General features: G+C 42.4%; 1 long non-coding RNA gene across 1 annotated transcript in view; it reads right to left on the minus strand.

The window, feature by feature from the left end:
* Positions 1-680: 680 nt before the first annotated feature.
* Positions 681-15,287, minus strand: part of LOC310769995 — a 101,033-nt gene continuing 86,426 nt past the window's right edge. The window contains exon 3 of the long non-coding RNA XR_014551913.1: positions 681-838. This is a non-coding gene — a long non-coding RNA (uncharacterized lncRNA). The remainder of the gene's footprint in view (positions 839-15,287) is intronic.

A 15,287-nucleotide genomic window follows, 5' to 3' on the forward strand; every position in this document is an offset into this window, starting at 1 on the left:
TGGTCCACAACTGTTCCCAGTCAGCAAACATAATCAACTAATTCTAAGTTTGTCTCCATTCTCCTCCTTGCTGAGTTCTACAAAAGTGCAACACAAAGACTAAGAAGGAGGAAGCTGACAGCCTGTGACACTCCCTAGACTAGTCATGAGTAGGACAGCAGGCAGGTGGGGGTGGCTGATCACAGATTGAGGTTGGTGGGGCAATGCCCCGTAGGGCCTGATGGACCAGCCACTGCTAGAAACAGAGATTTAACCCTGTAAATAAGAATGGTTGTAGCATATGCATAGTCTTTTTTTTTTTAATGTAACCTGAAAATTCAAGGGGCAACTTGGAATATCCCTGATGGAAAGGTCACACTCTCCTGTGTTTACAACCTTGGAGTCTGGCACTAGGTGCAGTTGAGAAAGACGTATAGCATTCTCGTTCCCATGCATATTGTTTACACAGACTGATCCGAAGGGAGTCACCCAACCACAATGTCGAGAGCAAGTCCTTCTGTGTTTTTAGCACAATGAATTATTTTGGACAAGTGCCGTGTTGTCTTGGATCCTGACATTGTTTCTCAAAACAAAACTCACGTTCTCCCATGCGGTACTTTTGAAATTTTTACTCCGGGTGAGTAATGTTAAGCAACTCAATCTATATTTAAGCACCTTAATCCTTTGCAGTAAATCCCAGCTTCGAAAAACTCTGGTCCTTGATCCATGCAGAGAGCTGCAGGCTATTGCTCTGTGGGTGGCCTTCATTGAAGAGTGGAGATTTCTGCTGCAAATGTGGTTCTCCAAGTAGGCACTGCCAGAGTCAGAAGAACGTATGTCCTTTTTATGCAGTGGAAACCTAGAGTGGCGACAAAGGCAAATGTATTCTCTTATCACACAGCATGCATTTATTTATGGAACTTGAAGATGTGGTGATGGCCACCAGATCAGATGGCTTTGAAGGGGGATTATACAAATTTAGGGAGGATAAAGCTATCAATGGTAGGGATTGACAAATCTGTCAATTTTGTCTTCTCATTTTTCCAGTCTAAGGGTTGTGTCCAACTAAATTCTGCTCAGAGTAGCCACATAGAAATTAACATACTTAGGTTAGTCATGTTCTTTAATTTCCATCAGTCTACTCAGTAGAACTAACACTGGAGACAAAGCTTAAATCCAGTTTGCCCCTTTCCAAATCAATGTAAGATTTTTTTTTCTTAAAGTCCTACCAAAAATTGTGTGCATTTTCATGCATATTTCTCATGCATTTTGAAGAACAGCAGGAATTTTTCCATCTTGCCTAGGAGGGTGGGGCCCCGACTGACTCCAGCTACAAAAGCTGAGGCTACTGTACAGACTTGGGCTAAGGAGTTGGGGTGTGTTGTTGCTGTTGCTTTTTTCTATCTTTATTTTGTATCTTGTGATTTTTGTGGAAATTGTTCCATTTCGTTGGGTATTTTTAATGTTTTACTTATTGTTTAGGATTGCAGTTATGTAGTTATGTATTTTTTCATGTTGTAAGCAGCCTTGACCATAGTTTGAACTGTGGAAAGGCAGCATGCAAATAATATTATGTATGTGTGCATGTAATTCCCCACCTCACTTCTGCTTCCTGATCAATTAATGCTCTTTTAGAGCAGCATCTGTTAACCAATCTAATTGCCACATTCCAAGTATGCACCCTTGTGCAGCATCAGCATGCACTGGATTAAATCCATGCTGATGGCTTGCATTTTTAACAGTTCCATCGCTCACAGTGTTTATGGGCTGTTGGGATCCGTTTTATTAATCTATATTGACTTTCAGGGCTCGGGAAAGCCAAAGGCTCTCAAGAGTGTAAGCTGCAGACAAGCAAGGTGCAGAATGATGCTGTACATGCTTCCATGGTCACCTCTGGCTACACATGTTACCAATGGGAAGAAGAGAAACTTCCCTGCCGTACTGGCTTGGTGCATCGTAAGTTAATGCCCAATGCTTGCAAAGCCATGTTGCAATGAAAGTCAGCGTCAGTTCACAGAATGCCCTGCTACACTGTACAGTCTAGCTGTGACCAGTTGTAAAGGAATTATTTGTGTAGTCTGGCCTTATGCATACTTTCACTACCATCATGTGTTATTTATAGAAGCCCCTAACGTATGGTACACTTGTGAGCTGCACATGAATAATAGACACAGGTCCCTGTCTGCAGGGTCACACTGATTCCCTCGGTTTCTGATTCAACCATTTGTAAGCTCATGCGAATGTATCCAAACTCATGCACAAAACAGAAGTACCAGGATAGTTTAGGGTAACTTGAGGTTTGTAGGAGTCGTCTAGAAGAGCCCATGGAATTATGACAGAGAAGGGGGGGGGGGACTGTAAACCAGGTGGCAAGGGGAATGGAAAGGAGTGAATGGAAAAGAAGAAAGAGACACAATATCAATATCAAAAAGATACCAGGAGAGTCATTTCTTTGTCTGTATATTGAAAAGCTATTTTTTAATATCCCCAGAGGTGGAAGTACAAGCTGCCCGTATGCATCAATGAAGAAACCCAGCCTTTTACTGCAGGTGGGATTAAAAGGGATTAGATTAAATGTAGCTTGTATTAATATAGCTGGGACCACCTCCTTAAAAATCTCAGATGGAGGAAAACAAACACAAATGGTGGGGGGGGCAACCCTAAAACATGTCAATAAGGGCTGAGCATTAGTGAGCATGGAATGCTAATTCATGGAGAAAGAAAAGGGGGGGAATGGGGGGGAATGGGGATGGAATGGCTGAAATGCTGGACAGAAGCACTCTATAAACTAAAATATTTTGTTGCAGGGCCCTACTTGTGCAGACAGTAAGAGATGCCTGACAGTGGAATGGACTCCATCAGAAGGTTGTGGGCTCTCCTTCCTTGGAGGTTTTTAAGATGAGGCTTGGTGGTCATCTGTCATGGATGCTTAAGGTGAGATTCCAGCACTGCAGGGAGTGGGACTCCCTCAGGGTTCCCTCCAACCCTGCAAATCTATGATTCTATGAATGGGAGAGACAAAGTTAACAAAGTTCTTCCCTGAGTACTCAACTCTTAGGGGCCAAGGTCCTTTCAGCTCCCACCAATAAAATATTTGAGAGGGTCAGGGGCCCCCAAGGTTGATGGGCTTTGCCATTCAAATGGGGGGATCAGGTTTTGTGATCAATTATGTGGGGTGGGGCTTACCTGCCCCCCCCCCATATTTTATTCAAGTTGGCCCCACTGTCAAGAGGCCTGATAGTCATTGGCGGTAGGCGGGGGGTATAATTTGCAAAATTCCAATGCAAGTGTGTTTTCAAAGAGCCTATCCTTTGAACTTGGTGAATTCATTGTTTGATCTTACTGTGACAACAAATTAATGCTACATACCCAATTAACTATTATTATTTTTATTGCAAGAGCCAAATAGATTTATGGAACCTACCAATTCCATGGGCACAAACACAGACAGCCATGTAAATCCCAAAATTAGCAATAGGCTACATAAAAGAGATGGCATTTAGCACCTGACTGTTCTTATGCCAGAATGTCTGTATCTTGATAGTGGTCCTTTTCTGTCTTCTTCCCTGACCTTGGGAAGAAATGTTTCTCTTGGCATGCCAATACTCATAGAGCATGAAGTGTGGTACAAAATGGATATAGATAGATTAAAAGTGATTTGGTTGTTCTTTTGCCACTTGCTCCAGGAGATGTTGAGCGTGTTCAAATGTGATCTATCAAGCCATTGATCTCCAAGGGTAGGAGAGGCGTGTTGGGAAATTTCAAGTGCTTTTGTCCCCAAATCTACCTACAGAGGAGGAGAAGCAGAAAAGCAAATTGCTTCCAAACCATTTTCCTATACAATGTTGATATCCTATAGAAAGTTTTTAAACCTCATTTGGCTTCACTGACTTTAAAATGGTTACTGTATATTTTAATTGTTCTGTTGTGAGCTTCAAGCAGCATATTTATTTAAAAAAGGAGCATACAGTACTAATCTAAGTTACAAAATAATAAAGTATAGATAGATATTAGATAGATAGATGATAGATAGATAGATAGATAGATAGATAGATGATAGATAGATGATAGATAGATGATAGATAGATGATAGATAGATAGATGATAGATAGATGATAGATAGATGATAGATAGATGATAGATAGATGATAGATAGATAGATAGAGATAGATGATAGATAGATAGATAGATAGATAGATGATAGATATAGATGATAGATGAGAGAAAGAGAGATGATAGATGATGATAGATAGATGATAGTTGATAGATATATGATAGATGATAGATGATAGATGATAGATAGATAGATAGATAGATAGATAGATAGATAGATAGATAGATGATAGATAGATGATAGAGATGAAAGTGAATAAGTAAAGATCACAAAGCAGTTTTCAAAAACTACTGAAATAGAAGCAATAAAATGAAATTTGACATCCTACAATATCAAAACATCATAAAATCTACAGAATAGGACAGTATAAAAAATCAGAGCAGTTAACCAGATCTGCTGTAAGCCTGAACAAATAAAAATGTCTGTGGGTGGTTATGGAAACTCCTCAGTTACGTGGGGGAAGAAGTTCCATAACTGGGGCCCCACCACCGAGAAGGCTCTGTCTCACATCTCCACGCAGCAAGCAACATTTGTATTTGTGTATGTGTATGTCTCTCTCTCTCTCTCTCTCTCTGGGTGTAATATTATATATTTGCTATTAAAGTAAGCCACATTGAGAAGGCTATAGTCTTGAAAGGCAGCTTAGAATTATCTGAAACATTACCCTCTCAGTATTATCTGAATAGTCCATCTCTGTATTTGACATCCTATGATATATTTGATATTTGACTGCATTTGTTAATTGTCATAATATTTGTTATCTAATATTTGACTATTCAACAGCTGACATGCAATGATGCATAGAGTCTGAAAGTATGTGGTACTTGGCATGCAATAGCATGTCATATTTGACAGTTGGTGTATAAAATGGTATTTAATATCTGACAGCATTTGATATCTGGCATGCAGTATTAGGCAGCTGAGAGCTTATATTTGATGCCTATCAAAACAACAAAAGATTGCCAAGTCTAAAGCATGGTATTTGCACACGCTGAATTAAACATTTCATGCATGCAAAATGACAGACAGCTTTGAATGTTTACGTATATCATTTGACTATTTGTACATATTTCATCTCTATGGAGAACCAAGCTAATATATTTACACATTTTGTCAATATGCCTCTAGGTGCAGAAGTAGTTAACAAGCAAGGTGACAGGAAGGATTGGCATGGTAGCATTGTGAAGAATGAGCTGGTTGTGGGGGGGTGATTTTAGACGTCTGGCAATGAGAGACAGCGATGTTAAGGGAGGAGTTGCTAAAGTGTTCAGTCGTTGCTAAAGTGAAATATTTTGAAATATATTCTCACCTCCAGCAAAGTTATTATAAATGTCTAGTGTTTCCTCTCCCGCATGTAAAAAGACTAATGATTTGTTCTTATCAGTTTTCTCTTCTAATCCCAAGCTACGTTTTACTCTGTGTTCCACTGAAAGTAGTGAGTCTCAGTCACGTCCATCAGTTTTATAGCAGATTGAGCAGCCCCCAGTCCATGGTGGTGGCAGGAGGAGCTGCCTGCTATTAAAGCTGCACTGCCCCCAAGTTCCTGGCTCCTCCAACCACGAGTGACGTCCTGATGTGACATCATGATGTCAAACATGTGACATCACAAGTGCTAGAGCAGCCCCCACAATCCTTTTCTCAAGACTCTACAGCCTGCTAAAGACATTCCTCTTTCAACAAGACTTACAAAATCCTTATGCCAGTTGGTATCTGTTATGCATCTGAACTGATTAGATGTATGTGTTCTTGCTTTCATTTTCATTTTTTTACAGTTGTTTTTAAAAATGGTTTTTATATACAATTATTTTAACTGTGTTTAAATATGTGTTTTTATATATGTCATTATATTTTAAATTGCTTCAAGATGTCTCATGGGAAGTGATGCAATCATAACCATAATAACTGAAAGGGTCAGTATTTATTTGATTATTTTTTAAAAAAAAATCCTGATAGGGTAGTTCCCCACCCCCCAAAAAATATGTATGAACAAATTGGTAGGCTTCTGCTGTGAATACGTGTGCATATAGAAAGCACACTAAAATCAGAAAGGAATTACTTCAGCTTGCTTTCTAGAACCATGGCTGTATTGGGCTCTTACATTATAAAAATGTCCTGTAAACCTATTTAAGAGTAACCCAGCAGAGCTTACTTCTGAATAGAACTGCAGAGGGTTGTGACTCTGAAACAGAACTAACCATGGTAAAAATTGAAGTGCAGTGGTCTCTATTCTAGATTACAGATAGGTAGCCGTGTTGGTCTGCCATAGTCAAAACAAAAAAAAATTTTCCTTCCAGTAGCACCTTAAAGACCAACTAAGTTAGTTCTTGGTATGAGCTTTCGTGTGCATGCACACTTCTTCAGATACACTGAAACAGAAGTTGCCAGATCCTTCTATATAGTGAGAAGGTGGGGAGGGGTATTACTCAGAAGGGTGGTGGGAATGGGTGATTGGCAGATAGCTGTGATGAGCCATGGAGAGACCTGGTCTGAACAAAGACATTGGATTCTTATCTCATTATGCATGACAAAGCCATTTTTCACCTTCTCACCCCTTGCTTTTTCCTGTAAGACCTACTGCAGTCGTTAAGAGTCGTCAACAGGCTCATCACAGCTATCTGCCAATCACCCGTTCCCACCACCCTTCTGAGTAATACCCCTCCCCACCTTCTCACTATATAGAAGGATCTGGCAACTTCTGTTTCAGTGTATCTGAAGAAGTGTGCATGCACACGAAAGCTCATACCAAGAACTAACTTAGTTGGTCTTTAAGGTGCTACTGGAAGGAAAAAAATTTTTTGTTTATTCTAGATTAGTTATTCCAGGTGTCTCTGGACCCAAGGGAACAGTGGGTGGAGGGAATCTTAGGCAAAAGGGGGGGAGGTGTGATACTCTGCCAACCCCAAAGAAATGGTGGGAAAATTTCTCCCTCCCCTGGTGAATATACCATAAAATGGTCTCTCCAGTTTCTCCACCAACAAATATGGTGGAAAATTGTGAGAGTCCATAAAATTTTCCTTTTTTAAAAAAAACAAACACCTATATTCCGCTAGAAACAAGTAAATAAACCATAATTGCTCATTGGAGAGGTTGTGTGCATAAGGGCAGACTTTCTGAATTAAGCCTGAAGAGCAGTGTAATATAACTATGAACAGAGTATGTTTTGCTAGGACTGTTTCACAGAACACACTTGTTTTGCACAGTTGTGTGGCTGTTGCTGGGTTTAAAACAAAAAACCTGCCCAGCTTTGTAATTAAAATTAAAATGAATGATTACCAGTAAGAATGTTGCGCTTACGTTTAAGACCCAAAGAATTAAACTGAAATCCTCCAAAGCCCTGGATAAATGAAAGAAACGCACAAGCTGGCCCAAGTAATGAAGTCTGTCACCAAACAGTGACTTTATCCAGCTTAAGCCACTCGGCTCTTTGATCAGAAAGGCGAATGAGTGGCTCGAGGGGAGTTGTTTTGGAGGGACGGGCAAGCATTTGAGTTAGGAGGGCCAGCTTCTAAGCACTCCTCTAGAGGGGGACTCTGCATAGAAGCTAAGAGATGGGTGCTTCTCACTGAGTATGTAAGCCCAGGCTTCCCCAACCTGTTGCCCTACAGATGTTTGGAACTACAGCTCACATCCATCTTTGGCCATGCTGGCTGGGACTAATGGAAATTATAGTCCAACAACATCTGGAGAGCACCTGGGTGAGAGAGGCTGATACAGCCCATCATTTCTATGAAGCTGCTAGAAAGCTAATGCAGTAGCCAGGAATACATAAAATCCCTATTCAAAGCTCATGTCGGCCAAGAAGGCTTTAGGCAAACCACTGTTTTCAAAGGAACACAAGAAGCCTTCCTCCTACTGTCTGTCACTCCATCTGTGAGCAGCAGAGGGAGAGAATGGAAGCAGGGATACTCTGTCAGTTCTGGAGGTTGTATTTAGCTCCTTCTCTCCCTCAGTTGTTTCCTTCTTAGCTTGCTGTAACAATTATGTTGTTGTAGTTGTAGTTGCTGCTGCTGCTGCTGCTGCTGCTGCTGTTGTTGTTGTTGTAATTTTAAGAAATGTAGCCTGAATTTGTTCTCTCTCCCCAGTCTCCTTAGATTGTGAGCATGAGGGCAGGGACTATCTAGTCCGTCCATCCGTCCGTCCCGTCCCCCGTCCCCCAAGCTGTAAATCACTCTGAGAGGTTTTTCAGGTGAAGGGAAGGTTGAAAAGTCTCAATAAATGAATAAGTAAAATATTATTTGTTCATAGGGAATTATCCTTTTAGCACATTAACTGTGTGTGTGTGTGTGTGTGTGTGTGTGTGTGTGTGTGTGAAGGGACTCTGCATGGGGTTATCTTGGTTTAGGATACTCAACAAGTTTACAGCCAAATTGAGAATTTAACATGTCCTATCCACCTCACAACTCATGGATGCTCACAGGGATGGCGGGTTTGTGGACCTCCAGGTGGGCAATAACTCCCATAATCCCTGACTAGCAGCCACACTGCGTGCAGTTTATTGAAGATGGAATCCAACATCTGGGGGACCACAGATTAGCTACCACTAGTCTACAGCTGCAATTCTAAACATACTACTACAAATAACTTCATTTGAACTTGCCATTGAATAAACATGTTATTATTCCCCTGTAAGCCACTGTGTTAGCCCCCACCCCATCACAAATTTATTCATGGGACTATTCAACATAACGAGATAATGCACATCTCCAAGCTTTTATAAGATGCAAATAAGAATATCACACTTTAGCCAACTAAAAATAAAGGACTCATGACCGATTCATTTGAACAGCTGTAGGGTCACTTAATTTACTTTTGCAATATTGCACCAGAGGAGATTTTGTCCTGAATCAAAGAGTCTATATTCAGACTGATGCAGAACAGTGCACTTGATTGCTTTATTTATTTTTAGTAGGTTTCATTTCTGCCGTGGCTTGTAGTTTTGATGTTATTTATGATGGAACCGACCTTTGGCAGTAGAACTTTTGGATTGGATTCAGATCTAAATTTGATTGGCTAATTTATCAGGGTTTGTATAGGATCTGGAAAACGCAATCAGAACCCATAAATAAATAAATAAATAACCCCGTTGCCATGAAGAATGCAATGCAGCTCTTCGGGGGGGTTACTAGGGAGCTTTCTTGGCCCATGAACCCACAAGCTGTCAAAAAGGTGCATTTCTCAAAAAAATATGCCGCAACTAATATTTCATATTCATTGGCAGGGTTCCGTCTAGTGGCTTGGTCTTGCAATGCACTCGACTCCCTTTTCATTGACGTTCTGGTTCAAATTAGCAATGGCTGGGTCAGGAGGTAAAAACACTCGCTGCTTAACTGGTGGCAGACAACAGATCAGAAGACAGTCGAAGGTTGTTTGTTGACTTCTGAGCCACAAGACAAAACCTGTTCATGTCTGAACACCAGGGAGACCAAGGCAACAGCTCCCACTGTGAAACAGTGGTGGGTGGGAGGTCAGTAGGGAACACTTGGCAGGCCAGTTCTGGCTCATGGGCTGCTGATTTCCTACCCTTGACTTAAACAATGGGGAATATACAGTTTGCTACACTGTGGGAAAAGGCAGGCCTCTCAAAGTGACTACCCTCCAGGTAGCTCCTAAAGGCTACTGTAAGGGAAACAAGCTAACAGGACTTGACACAATACCCCAGGAGCAGGCCTGAGTGAAAATCCCATCCTGACCAGAAATACAGCAAAGGGTACATCTCTACAAATACTATTTCTTAAGAACATAAGGAAAATTCTGTCAGATCAGGCCAAAGGCCCATCTAATTTGACATCCTGTTCCCACAGTGGCCAACCAAATGCCTCAATGAGAAGCCCCAAAGCTAGACCTGAGCACAACAATACTCTCTTCACTTGTGATTCCTTTGCAGGTTTTTGTCCACCTGACCTGGGAGGTCGGGGCCCTGTCTGGCTCCTGCTACGAAAGCTGAGGCTGCTGAACAGACTCTTGGGTTGGGGAATTGTTGTGCAGGGTTGCCATATTTGAAGAGGTAAAAATCCAGAAACAAAAGTTCTTGAGGTTTTTTAAGGCAATCGCCCGATAGCCCTATCACCGCTGAGCCTGAGCTGCCCATGTGAGAGCCACTCACCCACATTTTTTTTTTAAAAAAAAAACCCAAATCCAGGACATTTGCTTTAAAATGTAAAATTCCCCCGGATGGGCATGTTGTTGTTGTTGTTTAGTCGTTTAGTCGTGTCCAACTCTTCGTGACCCCATGGACCGGAGCACGCCAGGCACTCCTGTCTTCCACTGCCTCCTGCAGTTTGGTCAGACTCATGTTTGATGGGCATGTAGGACTCCCAAAAGAAGACATATCTGGGAATTCCCAGATGTATGGCAACCCTATTGTGGGGGGCAGGGATTGCTGCTATTTTATTTCTAGAACTTATTATGATTTATGTAGCAATTGTTCAATTTGGCTATATGCTTTCTGATGTGTTTTATTTATTATTTATGGCTACTTTCGTTACATTTGTAATTAGGTACTGTTTTCATATTATAAGCTGCTGAGCATGGTTATAACTATGGGGAAATGGCATACAAACAAAATGGTGTATGTTTGGCTAGTAGCCACTGATAGCCCTATCCTCCACAAGGATTTTTTTCTGCCGCACCACATGGGCTGCTTTTGAATGGAGCAGGATATAGCTTCTGCCTGGTTTACATACACTTGTTATTAGCTCTCTACTGCATGATCATCAATCTCCACCCTGAAGGTAAAGGACCATTTTGACAGTTTAGGGAGGGATTAATTTTAAGGGCAGGAAGGCACAAAAATTCACCATGGCCTTCCATTTGTCACACTGCTATTGACCACTACCACCCCTTCAAAATGCACAGGAATGCTGGTACTGTACCATTCTAAGTCATTGCACAAGAGAAGAAAATAACATAATAAGATCCATTCTGGATCAGGCCAAGGAGCCACCTAGCCCAGCATCCTGTTCCCATAGTGGCCAAGTGTCATGAATGAGCCAGCTCCCAGGGAAAGTTTGCAGCCAGCTCCCAGGGAAAGGTTGCTGCCAACTGAAGAAAGCAGCCAAGAACAGAGAGGGTTAATTGTGATGTAGGATGAGCATTGACTAGTGCCAACTCCCCTGCCCCTTGGAATGCTGGCTGATAAGGGAATGGCGGGGAGCAATCTAGAACGCAGTCAAAGCTTGCCGGAAGCACAAACAGGTAGGGAAGAGTTAAGAGACAGCCTCTCAGGGAATGGGAAAGAGGAGAGAGTGAACCCACTCAGTCTGAGATCTCAACGAGTGGGAAGGCTGCAAGATAGGAAGCAAAACAAAAGGTGTAGGAAGCGAAAGTTCAGTTGCTTCTGGGCACGCTGGAAGTAGCCTTCAGAAGGGTCATCTTGATTGATGAGGTTGGAGGCTGTGTTAAAGCCGTCCAGAGCTATCTGTTTGTTTTGACAATAAGTAAAGGTAAAGGGACCCCTGACCGTTAGGTCTGGTCATGGACGACTCTGGGGTTGCAGCGCTCATCTCGCTTTACTGGCCAAGGGAGCTGGCGTACAGCTTCCGGGTCATGTGGCCAGCATGACTAAGCCGCTGCAGTGCACGGAAACGCCTTTTACCTTCCCGCCGGAGAAGTACCTATTTATCTACTTGCACTTTATGCTTTTGAACTGCTAGGTTGGCAGGAACAGGAACTGAGCAACGGGAGCTCACCCCATAGTTTTGACAATAAAGCATCCTTTTAATTAACCACACTCACTGTGTTATCAAGCCAGAGACTGGACTCCTGAAACCAAGCAAATGCCCTTGGGACACCCACAAGCAGGACCTGAGTGCAACAACACTCTCCCTGGTTGTGATTCCCAACATCAGGCTTCCAGAGGCACAGTGCCTCTGACACAGGAGGTAGTACACAGCAATGATGACTAGTAGTCATTGATAGCTGTCTCTTCCATTGATTTGCTCAATCTTTCTTCACCTTCCCACACTGGCAGCTACACATGGCCAATGAAAGCCAGACCCTGCTTGCCAGGTGAGATGGAAGCATTTTGTAACTGCAGCACACTCCTGGAGCCACTGGCAGTGGTTTCTTCATACATGGCAGCAATGTCCAGTGATAAAGTGGGGCATGCAATCTTGTGAGCGCCATCATAAGGTTCCTCAAATATGCTGGGTCTCCGGACAATCTGCTAATTTTTCAAGGACTGGCATGAGGCATGATGAATGGGTGCAAAGTCTGGTGTTCTGTTTTCTCTGCCAAATAAACATTGGAGAAAATGGATGGTTCCAGAAATTAAATGGCAATTTGTGTTATTTTTAGGGGCTGAGATGACAGGAGGCATCATGTTTGAAAGTGCTGGCTTGATCAAAGAGCCCTAAAAGCATTCAGCAGCACTGAGAACTATATATCAAATAGGATTATGATAGAATTAAGGGACTGAGCCATTTATAACTTTGGGCAGTCTCCCTCTTTGAAGCCTTCCTCAGAAATTGATCCTTTTTTCTATAAACCAGAACCATAGCATTGCATTAAAATATCTGCATCCGTTCCAAAACTATTAGCTTTGTACAAGATAATCCAGGGAAAAGGTAACAGTTGTATATGACACTTGAAATTTCAGACGGAAAAGAAAGCTCTTGTGACATCTAAATAGAGGAAACAATCTCCGCACCAGCACTATTAGCGTGTCCAAAGAATTCCCTTCTGTGGCATGACAATGTGCCAAGGCTGCATCATTGTGGCACTATTAAACAGTAAATCACAAAACAAAACATGGGAACTATTGTGTCCTCCCCTCCCCCCCCCCCCCGCAAATAATTGAAAAAGGCTCTAAAGAAGCTGGTTAGCTATATATTAATTTGCTAAACGCATTAGCAAATAAAGTTTAATATTTTTCATAGGCATTCTGAAACTGCAACCATATGCACTTATTTAGGAGTATACACCATTGACTTACTCCCAGGTACAGCCAATGTGGTGTAGTGGTTAGAGTGTTAGACTAGGACCTGGGAGGCCAGGGTTCACATCCCGACTCAGCCATGAAGATTCCTGAGTAACCTTGACCCAGTCACTTCCTCTCAGCCTAATTTACTTTGCAGGGTCGTTGTGGGGATTAATTGAGGAGGGGAAGAACCATGTGCTCCATCTTAAGCTCCTTAGAGAAAAAGGTGGGATACAAAAGCAATAACAAGGTAGCGATAGATGATGATAGATAGATAGATAGATAGATAGATAGATAGATAGATAGACAGATAGACAGATAGAGATAGATAGATGATAGATATAGATAGATGATAGATTAGATAGATAGATAGATAGATAGATAGATAGATAGATAGATGATAGACAGATAGACAGATAGAGATAGATAGATGATAGATATAGATAGATGATAGATGATAGATAGATAGATAGATAGATAGATAGATAGATAGATGATAGATAGATAGATAGATAGATAGATAGATAGATAGATAGATAGATGATAGATAGATATATGACAGACAGACAGACAGACATCAGGACTGAATAGGCCCATTTGTGTCATGCCCTTCCATATGTACGGATAATGCATGGAAGGTGGAGCACAACCATGCCCCCTGACCCTGCCTCCCAGGAGATTCTGGAGCTGGAGAAGGACAATAGTTCAGTGGAGGAGCACCTATTCTGCACGCAGAAAGTCCTCTGGTTCTTTCTTTGGTCCCTACTTCTTGATCACTCCTTGCTCCTGGCTTCTTATTTGATCCTGACAACTAGTTTGTCCTGCAGCTTCTGGTTCCCGCTTCTGGGTCAATGGCGGCTGGTCTATTAGGGCAAGTGGGGCACTGCCCCTGGTCTGCCCTCAGCCAGCCCCCACCTGCTTACTTACACCCTATTAAGGGGGTAGACCTGGCTGTCGGCTTTGTCCTGCCCTTGTAGAACTCAACAGGGAGGAGGATGGGGACACAGTGATAGGAGTAAGCACATTGGAGTGAACTCTGCATTAGCAAGAGCAAGATCTGCACCAACTTAATGGATTGTCAGGCCTAATGAGCACAGGAACTCATCCCCAGTAGGTCTTGTCCCCATGGATCAGCTGCTGAGATAAAGGTCCCCCACCTCCCTACAGCTGTCTATGTCTCTACCTCCCCAGGGTTTTTTTCCAAGCAATCAGAGACTGTGTCTGCATGTTTGCCTTTGCTCCTGCCACTTCATGTCTCTTCTGGTTCTGGTAGACCAGAGGTGAAGGGAGCTTGGCGCAGCAGGAGAGGGAAACACCTTTGATTCTTCACTAGCCTGACTCATTTCTGCCTCTTGGCCTCTCTCCTCCCACACTACTACTTCAGCTTCTGCTTTTGAGACTAGTCTTCTCTCTACCACAGATTCTCCTAGCTCCCTAAGCCCTGTTATCTCTTCAGCTTCTTACATCTCCTCTTCCTTGCCTTCTCCCTCTGACTATTCATTGTTGGCTCACCACCACGCCCCTGGTTCTGAGCCTTTTTCCCTTGTTGGTTCCTCAGCTGATTCCTCCCACCATTTTTCTGCATCAAACCAGTCCATAACAAATGACTAGAACTGGATGCCTGTCATTGGCTCTGGCTGCACCTACTGCCTTCCCTGCCTTCGGCACTACCAATCCCAATGGGCACCAGGCCCAGAGCTAGATTAGCCAGTGGTTTGACTCTGTATAACACAGCTTCGTACATCTGAAGAGCATTCAAAACGTCCAGTATTGAGGGAACAATCATAAAACATTGGAACCATGTTCACATACTCAGTCATTCAATGGGTTCACAGCCACTGAATATTCAACAGCACTGCAGAACAAACTGTTCATGCCCATCCTTCTGCTGTTTTGGCCTACAAAAAATAAAAATAAAAAAATTGCCGGCACCTCGTCATCCAGAATGAAAAGGAAATTTTAGCAGAAAGACGTGTCATGCCGTTATGCCAAACTTGTAGGCACTCCAAACCAATGAAGCCACAGGCACTGACAAATCCACACAGACATGAAGGCAGGATATTATATCACAATTTTCCCCAATCCTACCCTCTCATTGGATGCTAAATATGAATTATCAGCTTATGAAAGATATGACAATAATCAGAGATGCAACATTTAATATGATGGGGGGAAACATACTGTGGTGCAGAGCTGAAAGTGCTTTCTGACCACAGCTAGTCTGATAGGCGGCAAACTAAATGAAGAGAAGAATTGAAATTTAAAAATAACGGTTGG

The sequence above is a fragment of the Podarcis filfolensis genome (assembly GCF_964270895.1).
Source record: "Podarcis filfolensis genome assembly, chromosome: 8".
Lineage (NCBI taxonomy): Eukaryota > Metazoa > Chordata > Lepidosauria > Squamata > Lacertidae > Podarcis > Podarcis filfolensis.